An 11,369-nucleotide genomic window follows, 5' to 3' on the forward strand; every position below is an offset into this window, starting at 1 on the left:
TCCTAGTTTTCAAGCTCTTCCTAGCATTCAACAATGTGTGGTCACTCAACATGTTGAGTAGTGAAGAGCTAATATTATTTATTTGCTAACTTTGGAGGGAAGTTATTGGATTAGGTTATTTTTCCTGGATACTTTTAGGAATTTTTTTTTGCCATAACTGGGGGCTTCCCAGAATATGGTGATGTCTGTTATTTATTTTCAGTAGTTCCATTTGGGGCTCAATTTGTTACTACCTACTACCTCCAGTCATTGTGTGGTAGAACTATTTTCCCAAATATTGTCCTTAACTCAGAGTGACGCACACATATACAGGCCACCATAGTCATGATGTTGGAAAGCAAGAGGAAGTAATGGTATTGAACTAACCATTGACAGATTACAGAAATACCAGTGTAGAAATAAGGTAATGCAATTCAGGGGGCTTTAACAAAATACTGGTTTAATTCAAGAAGAAAATGATCCTATGATTCTTCTCAATAACTACATTTTGACTTCTCACAGCTCAGCTCATGGAATTTAAATGATCTGAAAGGTTGTTTTATGCTCATAGAGTTGGCGAATGTGGAGGTACAGAAGGGACCTGCCATAAGGAGTTATCAGGATCTGAAAAATGTGGCTTTGTTTGCCAAAGATATCAGAGCTCTCCCCAGCTTGATTCCCTCCAACATTTGGGAAGTAAAATGCCCAAAATCCAGAATTATCTGGAGGCTACCAAGTTTGGGAAGACTGCTACATAAATTCTTCTTTTGGGGGGTTGTTTTCCTGTCTTGCAAAGCCAGAATAAACTATTTGGCTCTTCCTGGTCCTTCAGTTATTGAAGTACAAAGGCAGACACTTTAGCTTATAGCAAAACCTATAAGTTTTTGAGTTGTTTCAGTCCAAACTTTATATGACAAATGTCATCCTTATGGATTTCTCTATTACTAAGCAAAGATTGTTTTCAAACTGTTTTTGTTTTTCTCTTGGAGATGTGTGCTTTTCCCATGTGTCATGAGTCAAATACCTTGTTTTTATTGCTTGAAATAATTTTAAATAGCTGAGACAAAGGGTAAAGCTAGTAACTCTCCTGTCAATACACTTATATTAATAAGCAGTAATGGTTGAGCCATAAGTTCTCTGGAGGATTAAAAGTCTGAGATTCATCAGGAGGTCATTAACCCCAAATTAGTCTTTAATCCACAGGAATCCCCTTTGGCTGATTGGTATTGCTATTATCTTGAAAAATATTATCAAGGAGTTGTATTTCATTGGCAGTACCAGAAGTAATAATAGTAGGAATATTATTGCTGTAGGCATAAAAAAGCATAGCAATCTTTTCAAATGGAAGATACTCCGTGAGGCCATTTGGCTAAAAATAACAAAAGTTCTAGTAGATTGCACAATAATCTTTCGTTGTTGGGATCACAGCTTGGTGACTCTGTGGTTTCATTTGCATGTTGATTTTTGTTTCTCTGAGTTCTGTTTATTTAAGTAATTGTCATCTCTTTTCCTGTCCTTTGTTGACCTCAGGAAACAACTTTATTGAAAAAATAAATCTTGTTTCCATTTTGGGATTTTCATTATCTACTGATTTGAGCTGCTTGGACTTCCGTGAAACAGCCAGAAAGAGAAAGGCAGGCTAAGTTCAATTTAGCCTTGAGCAAAAGTCAACATACCTTCCAGTTGAAGAGCTGGGGAGGAAAACTAGAGAATAAAAATATGGCTTTTCATTTTTTCCTTTGAAAATCCTAGTCCCTTGTACCAAGAGTGGCCAAGCTAAGCTATAGGTTAAACAACAACAAACAAGATTTTAACACTTAAAAAGAAAGGTGTTTATTAGTGATATTTTCTCAGACATATTCTGCAAAATTGGAAAGAAGGTGAAAAAGGAACTGGGAAGCCAACACAGAGCAAGAATTGCGGCTAGCTGCTGAGCATCAAAAAAAGAGAATGGTAGGTAGGTAGATGCAGGATGAAGGAACAAAACAACTCATTCTCTGCCTGTTTTCCAATATTTTCCAACCCAGCACAAAAAAAAGGGAGGGAGCAGAAATCCATTGAGTAGTTTGACAGGAAAAAAAGGTACATTTGAACGTTTACAGTGTGAATGCTTGCATTATTTAATATGAGCCAATGTAATGTCACCATTTCTTTGCTATCAGGTTCCTATTAACATTACAGCGATTTTGATTCCATGTCAACACTTTCACTTTTCAAAAAGAGAATGCGGAGCCAATAGTTGGCAGCATCTCTTATTACCTCCTTTTTTCCAAATCTCAAAACAAATAGTTCTATTTGGAAACATCATTGTTAACCAGATGTCAGTGACCTTACTTCCCCCTTGGGTTTTTTTTTTAATATGTCCCCTAACAGCTGGCAAGAATATCAGCTCCAATTATTCACTACAAGCACATCTTTTTGTTTGTCTCCATATAAAGGGATCAAAAGGGAAACACTCTGGGATAGATTTATTGCAGACAAAAGGAATGCATCTTTAAGATTATTAGCCAATGGCCAATAATTTCCATAGTCATCAACAGACCATCCAAATGACCTTTCTTACCTTTAGATTTAACATTTGTTCTTCCTGAAATAGAAATCTTTTTAACAGAGTATATTTTTCCAACCATTTTAGATACTACAAATATACAATATTCCTAAGGTAGCTCAAACTGAGGAATTCACAGTTGATCTGGGGATAAATGTTTTTGGTAAAGACATAGGACAAAATGGGAAGCCTTAGGATTATCTTTTGCATAAACATCAAAAACATCTAACTCTTTGCAATATGCTATTTTTCCAGGATTTTAAATTAAACATTGGCTCAAATGACTTCGTCAGCTTTCAGATTTCTAGGAGCTGCAATCTCAGCATATCTCAAAGGCACTAGATTGAGGAAAGAAGACTTATACATTTATTAGTTTATTCTTCATTTTGAAAATGCTGCTTCCAATGAAGTATATGTCTAACAAGGCAGAAATGCAAGAATTCAGGCTAAATAAAACCTATCCTCTAAAGGTCAATTAGATTCATCATCATTCTAAATGCGCTAAAGCCTTAGCCACTACAGTATAGGATCTCAACCATTTAATTACTTGGTAACTCCTGTTTGTGCAAGTGGTTGTTGAAGCATGCATTCTTTTTTCTCCACAGTTTTTATGACAGAGAACTAAGGATGGTGTTTCCAGACACAAGCATTTAAAATCACAGGAGTCTTCCTAGTGTGAGTGGCTATGGTCAAACCAATTCTCATCAGATGTACAGTATTGTGACTCCATCCTGCCTTAGTTCCAGTCATCATGGTAGATGGGAATTGTCTAATACTATATGTATTGTGGGCAGTTGAGAAAGTTGTCCAATGGCCCATGTTGTATTGACTGAATATAATAAAAGACAGTTAGTGAGATGGTTAAAATGTTGAACTAGAAGTAGGGAAACTCAAGTTCAAGTTCACCCTCAGCCATAAAAACTAACTAGGTGATTTGGGGCCTGTCATTATGTTTCAGCCCAAATAGCCTTATAGGTGTCATTATGGAGAAAAATTAGAGGAGGAAGTACCCCACCCGGAGCTTCTGGAGGAAGATCAGGGTATAAATCTAACAAATAAATAATAGAAGTGAGTATTTCAGCTATGTAAATGCTATGTTTGTCTATTTCTTTTTTACAAACAAGTACAAGTAGTCCCCAGGTTAAGAACACCTGGTTTACCGATGACCCATAGTTAAGAACGAAGCCTATTGTAGCAAAATTCTAGTTAATAAACAATAGTTCAAGTTAATTACACATTACTACTTATACAGTATTATACAATAATACTGTTCCAGCTTACATGCACATTTGACTTGAGGACAGACTTTGGGAACAGAACTCATTCTTAAACTGGGGACTACCTGTATTACAGGAACATGGAGATCTGCAGTTGTGTTGTGAACTAGAACTTTGTGAATGTGTGTGTATTCATATACAGACTGAAAATATTAAAGTCCTGTTTCATGTTTTAATTCATGAGCTGGATCACACAGTTCTGCAAGTCAACAACATGGCAGTTCCACCCTACACACCTAGACAGTCTCCTAGACATGGGAATGGTATGATAAAGAACAGGACAGAAGGAACAGGAATTCTCTCAAAACAAACAAACCAACCATTTTTCTTTGCATTTTGTAGCAACCTTTCCATGTCTGGTGCCTTCCATATGTTGGATTTCAGTTCCCATAATGGTTGGAAATTATGGAAGTTGAAGTCCCATGTATCCAGAGAATACCAAGCTGAGGAAAACTATTTTACAGTTTTATAACATTTTCCCATCCTGAAGAAGGATAGTATGAACTGTCCTGAAGCCAAACAAGATTTCCTTACATTTGACAAGTGTTGACACCAGGCTGTTAAAACTGCCAGTTCAGCCCTAATATTCTAAACTCCATGTATAAGTAACTTCATATCTGAACACACACAATTTTTAAGAAAAAAGAATTTACCATGCCAAGTGTAAAAGAAACTAGCATAAATTTTACTCATTTTGATTTTTTAAATAGTGTTCGTTTACATTGTCTTAGTTATAAAGTCACTTATTCTGTTTGTACCATCTTGTAGCACAGCTTAATGATGACATGGAAAAAAAACACGATAAAATGACTACAAGAAGTGACACTTGATGCTCTCCCCCCCCCCCAAAAAAAACCCCTACTGCTCTTACTAAGTCAATTTTGGCATTCATTTTCTGGCAAAGAATGGTAGTATGTTTCGTTACTTCCAGCTCTGTTAGAAGCCATGGCACTTTTCCACAGCCTTCATTTCACATTTTGGATTCCTGATATTTGGTCCAACAAATACTCCTTGTAAATTTAATTGCATTAACTGCTACTCTCAGCTTCCCCTCCTTAAAATGATTGCATAAAATTGCTGGCATGGGCCTATACTTGACTTCTTTAAAGCCATTGGCTAGTAATTCCTAACCAACTGAGTGGCATCTAACTCGGTGGAAACTAATTTGGCCAAAGTACACCCTTGCCTGCACATGTTTTTATCAGGGAAACTAAATCTCCTCTAAACCACAGCTCAGCATGGATTGAACAGAAGACATTCAATAGCCAGGAAATGTTGAGTATCAGTGAGAAACAAAAAAATGGACAAGTGGAGGGAGTGATAGAATAAATACCCAAAATAGGCATGGTAAGTAACTAGCTGTAACTCTGAGCAGGAGCAAGATAATGAGGCAAATTATATACAGCAACATTTTTTCTTTGACCAAACTTTAATAAAGCAATTGTGAGGTGATACTGAGAGGTGATCCAGGACTGAGGACCAACTGAAACTTCCTAAGTGGTTTTGATCTAATCGCTATACTTTGGCACGATCTTTTTCACAGAGTTGTGAGGGCTCCTGAAGGAAAGACAAGGTATCTAACAAATTAGGGAACATACTTATATTAATTTCCCCTCTTGCCACTTCAGCTCTGATTCAGTTGGAATATAGAGCAATATAATCAAGTAAGCCATTATCCATTTGCAAATTTGTTTGCATTAAATTTATGTTAATGTTTGTCTTCCTAATGATGCTACAGTCTTTTTACGGCAAGCCATCAGAATTCTTCTGTGGGTTTCCAAAGGATATATTTTTATGGCTCACATGAAGAAAACAGTCCATTAAAATTATTAATTTTGCTGAAAAGTTACTGCTTTGAAGGCCACATGTTAACCAAATGACGAATGGCATTTTTTCCCCTTTCCTGAATTTTAAAAGCCAAGAAAGAAACATTCCTTGAATATTTGATGATGAAACCCTATGGAAAAAAAATAGATCTTGATCCCTTAACAAAAAAGCAATTGAAAAAAGGCAACTTGTGGTGCATTAACAGCTGTTCACAGCACCTGTTATCTATCCTCATCGTTACACTTCCTGTAAAATTTCTGGAAAGGGCTAAGAGAGTCTCTGTCTCCTGCAAAAGCAGTGGCTTCTTTACAATGGCATTTCCATGGTAATTGATTGACATATTTCAGCTGTGAAAGACATTTTTTAAAAATTGCTCAAAGAAAACCTTTCCTGCAACAAAACAGAAACAATCCAATTCTCCCTGCATGGTGTTAACACCATTTTTAGGCTATAGTTTCCATGCAGAAGTTGCTGGGAAGTCTGTCAACAGGGCTGCTGTTAATGGTTTCATATGTACCAGCTAGTCCTTTAGCTCAGCCCTGATAACTTAATTCAAAGTTTGGGAACCTGTAGCCCTCCAGTGGTTGCCGAACTCCAGATTCCAGCATCCTTCACCATTGTCCATACTAGACAGGACTCTAGGAATCTGAGTTCAGCAACACTTGAATTACACATTTCCCTGCCCAAGCTTAGTCTGAGTGTTTCCCCACATCAAGTGAAGTTTTTGTTAGGAATGTTTAGCGGAAGGGCATGGGATGAAGCCAAAGGAATGTATGTGAAGTAGCCAAAGAAAGCTGCCATTAAGCCAAACAGTGTCCTGGGGGTTCCTAACATGGTTTTATCATGTGTTATAAAGTGCAATTAATTGGCAGAATTCATTGCAGCATCTTAAGCAAGATAAACCATTCCAAACATAGCATTGTGGCTGGAGGATTTGCTTTTATTATTTATTTTAAATATATTTTTTATCCCATTTTCCTACTTGAAAGGCACTCAAAGACAAGCCATGGATGCCTAGAGCACTAATAGCTGAACTATTAGTGAGCAAAGTCCTTAATTAGATCTCCTTTAAATTGTTGTATTATCTGGCTCTTCCAGGTGGGTGACACCTTCCAGAAAGCTATGATGGCAGCCACATCTAATAGCCCTAAACTAAAAGATTAAAAGATCTGTAGCATACATAGATTCTGGGGTGGGAACAATCCAAATGATCTTTAGATGGCAGCATCTAGTGATTGCCCTGATTTTTATCCAAGTCTGGTGGCCCTAATCTTAAAGATTAATAACTCTGTAGAATGCATGAACTCTGGTCATTAACATTTACAATAAAGTTGTTGTAATTGGAAGTGCTACACATCATTATCATCAGTATCAGAGACTGAGTGAAGCTTTTAGAATTAAGATTATAAATGAAGTGGAAGAAGTGAAGAGAATGAAATGATTTAGTGTTAAGCATACATTGGTCATTCCAAAGATAGTTCCACAAGTAAAGCTGGAATGAAGCCAATGTCAATTCTGCTCTTTATGGGTTATTGTTATTAATATTGTTATCATCAAAATTATTTTGTCCCTTTTCCATTGATTTTCTTTGGGTCTTATGAGAAAGGGGCATTGTGATGAGTTCCTTGGTGGATACAGGATTTGAGTGACCTGAAATCTTTATTATTTATTATGGTACTCCTCAATTCTAGGAACACGGGATGTAAAAAGAAGACAAACTTCTAATCATGAAAATATGCCCCATATGTGTAAAGCCCAAATAGGTAGATATGATTCAGTTTTTATTACAAAGCTTTCAGAATGGTCAGATTTTTCTAAGTCACGAGCTAAGACTTGTTTCTTTCCACTTTAAATTATAGTTTTAGGTTTAGATGTTATCAAGATGGAAGACCTTGTATTTAAAAACTGCATGTAAAAAAAAAAAAATCCTATAATAATTCCTTTAGTTTAGTCCTAAAAGAATTCCTTTAGTTTAACTCCAACAGCATGTTTAAAAATCTAAATGCTTAAGAAGTGAATGCTCAATTCACTTTTATGAATTGAGATAAATGTGAAGCCATTTTTTCTGCCAGTCTGAATTATAAATTTATTAGTTAATCATACTAAATGTATGTCAAAAATAAAAGTGCATTTTTGTTAAGATAAGCAAACCCATTGGGGTTTTTTTCCAAACACTTGTGAAAACAGTTCTGTTCATTTGAACTTTATAAAAACATGTTGTTACAAAATTATACCACAAGACAAATGTAAGTGGACAACAATCCTTCAACAGCAAGTTTGAACAAAGCATGGCATTGTCTTTCTCAAGAGGAAATGTCAAAAGAACTCTTGCATTTGACAGATAGATAACCTAGATAAACCTGCCCAACTCCTGGATGCTCACAGCTGCTGTTCAAATAGATAACGCTTCCTGGAATTAATTCAAAGCCAACCTGGGCAGCATTACACAAATAGCCTGTCAGTATCTAAGGTTATATTGCTTTCCCCTTCATTAAAACTAGAAAGCAAGGAAAGCAAGATAAAGTCTAAAACAACTTCATCAGATTAAATGGCCCAAATCTAACACCAAGTGAGACATGGAGGAACCCACTTGTCAATGGACTTGAGTGAGCTTCATCCTGGGTTAGATTTTAAGCATTTCTCAAAGCATTTCTTCTTGTTGGAATGCCCAACATTAATGATTATCCCAAAGATGTATCATGAGTTGGTGGGCTATAGGTACTTGAGAATTTTAGTTGCATATCAATTGATATAATTTTGATCATTTTGATGATACAATTTAGGGGAAGTTGTATGTAAACTACGGTAATCTGATCAATTACACAAAGTTTGAAACAATCCTTGAGCCACTGTCATTGGTTTGGAAATTGCATTTGGTTGTTCTCCTCATTCCTATGATACTGACCAGTGGAAAAGTAGACTATTATGATAACAAATCATAAATAAATGAGCTAAGAAAGCTAAGGGAAACCATTTGTTTCCAACAGCTTTGAGGTTAGCTGGTACTTAACCATTTTACTGTTGTTAGTTGTGCTTTGATATTTTTTCAGTCTGGCTATTCTTGCTTTTACTATTGGGTCTCTTAATCACTGTGTAAAGGGAAGCTCATATTATCAGCTGTTTCATCCATGGGTTACAATTGCCGGGTAAATGACAAGCTGACTATCTCCTCTGCTAGGACCAAAATAATGAAACTGAAATGCAATAAGATGATATGTTGAAGTATCCCTTGAGGAACATGTGATGTCTAATGATTCTGGAACTGTGATCAGGAATTAGAATGCTAAAGCTGTGACTATCATATCACCAATGCGCTGCTACCCACAATGTTGAATTGGGCTGACTCTTGGTTGCATGTGAAGTAGGGTCTTCCTGGATAAATGTATACTATACAGGTATACCTCATTTAGCGACTGCCTCATATAGTGACCATTCACAGTTACAACATTGATGAAAAAGTAACTTTGCAACCAATCTTCGCATTTACAACCTCTGTAAAGGACCTTTGACCTTCAGCAAAGGACAGCTGAAGTAAGATCGTAAGCACAGTCATAGTTTCATTAAGCAGCCCCTTTGCTTAACAACTAAGTTGCCGGTCCCAATTGTGGTCACTAAATGAGGACTACCTGTATGATGCTGCCTTGTACTGAGCTGGGCCATTGGACTATGCAGTTAGATTGTAATGCTATTTACCTTGGCAGCAGTTCTGTTCATTATCAGCAGATGTTTTCCCACTTCCACTGAGAACCTTACTGATTTGGAAGACCAGTGATTCTACATGGAAGACCTGTTCTCTATCAGTGAACTACGCCTCTTTCCTTTTGAAAAGTATTTTCCTCTTTTGTCCAGAGTAGGGCCTGTATCACTAATGTAGCCAACTGTAGTCTAAGTTCTTTTTACTTTTCTCTGAATTAAAAAAAAATAGTGCAGGTTCCAACTCTGGTGTAGAAATTTTCTGAGTTAAGATGCAGATCCTCACATCTACACAGACATTGCAACACAGGGTTGAGAATCCCAGAGCTTGCATAAAATTACTGGCAGTGATATGCCAATGCAATTCTAATTAAGGTTCAAGATTCCTTCTCTCTGGCCATTTTTGTTACTGATTACTAAATTTTGTGTTGCGCAGCTTAATTACATTCCTTTGTGTAGCTATGACACCAGCAGTAATATTAAAGGTAAAATATACATCTTTCTCATTTTCCTTCTTTTTTCTAGTATTCTTTCTTGTCTTTTTCTCCTCCTCCTCCTCCTTCTCCTCTTTTGGTTTCTTTCATGTGGTAAAATTGTTTGAACAGTCTCTTCACAATCCTGCTCTCAGAGTAGTATTCAGTCAAGTTCCTTGGGCCCATCACATGTTGGCATTGCAAGAACTTTGAGGGCACTTTAACTCATATATTATGGTCATGCTCTTCCTTACACTCCTTTGGGAGTAAGGCTATATAATACGTTGATAGAATTATTGAGAAAACTCTCGTTTTTAAAGATAAGTATATTGTACTGAATTGTACTACTTGGAATTTAACATGTTTAGAACAAAGATGGGTTTTTCATGTTCTAATAATAGCAAAATGAATAATCCTTAAGAGATGAAAAAATACTATAATTCCACATTTAAAGACTGGATTTCAGAGATCTTACTTCACATGCAACCAGTGACAACAATTTTTGAGAAAATTATATATTAGGTTAATCAGAAAATGTCTTTCCCTTTGGAAAAAAATCTTGGATAGGCTTGGTCAACATTGAAAGCTTAATTCTTGTTTTTATTTAAAAAAAAAACTTAAAAGATCAGATGAACTAAGGATATAGTAGTAATTAGTTTGCTTTTGTATTTTCTTGTTATGTAATGTTTTTCTTTCCTTTTGTTTTTGTGTATTTAAATTGTTTATTTTTATTTTACATTATTTTATGTTTGTTAGTATTTATTAATCCATATTCAAACAATCTGGTTAAAAATATATATATAAACAAGGATCCTTGCAGAAGACAAGACCAGAATTTTTAGTTTTTCTTTAAAGAGAGAAGCTAGATTATGCACACAGGATATCCAAAAGTGAGGCTGCAGGCATCCACTTATGATCCATGTTTATTCAAAAATAAATCCTGTTTACTGCCATGAACTGCAGTTTGGTACAGATAGACATATTAAACACTATTTCAAAACAAAACAGGATTTAAAGAATCTTGATTATATATAGGAAGTTTCAGAAGTATGGCAAGAAGAGAGTCTTAATTTTATCTGGCCCCCTGTTAAAATTAGAACTCAGAACCAATGTTGAAGGACCCATTGTCTGAGAGAAGCCTTTACTATGTGCAGAACATGCTTTACCCACCACTCTGTAAAGTGAGCTTGTCATCACATGGTCTAGTGCAGCATTTCTCAACCTTGGGAACTTTTAAGATGTGTGGACTTCAACTTTCAGAATTCCTCAGCCAGCATGGCTGGCTGGGCAAAATTCTGGGAATTCAAGTCCATACATCTTAAAGTTCCCAAGGTTGAGAAACAGTGGTCTAGTATTAGGTCTTCCAGAAACCTTCCAGAAAGTATCCACTCCACTTGCTAGATATTAGCAAGAAATTGAAAGGCATTAAATTTTTCCAATAGGTTCAGTCCACTCATTTACTCCAATGCATGTCCTGTGATTTTATAATGATCTTACTATGAGTTAGGCAGTCAAGGAACATTTTTGTAGCTAAAACCCCAAAATCCATGAGAACACAAGGTTCTTTTTTCT

The sequence above is a fragment of the Python bivittatus genome, unplaced genomic scaffold (assembly GCF_059951505.1).
Source record: "Python bivittatus isolate LINGU-HERP-01145 unplaced genomic scaffold, Pbiv_v1 ctg000020_np1212, whole genome shotgun sequence".
NCBI classification, from domain to species: domain Eukaryota; kingdom Metazoa; phylum Chordata; class Lepidosauria; order Squamata; family Pythonidae; genus Python; species Python bivittatus.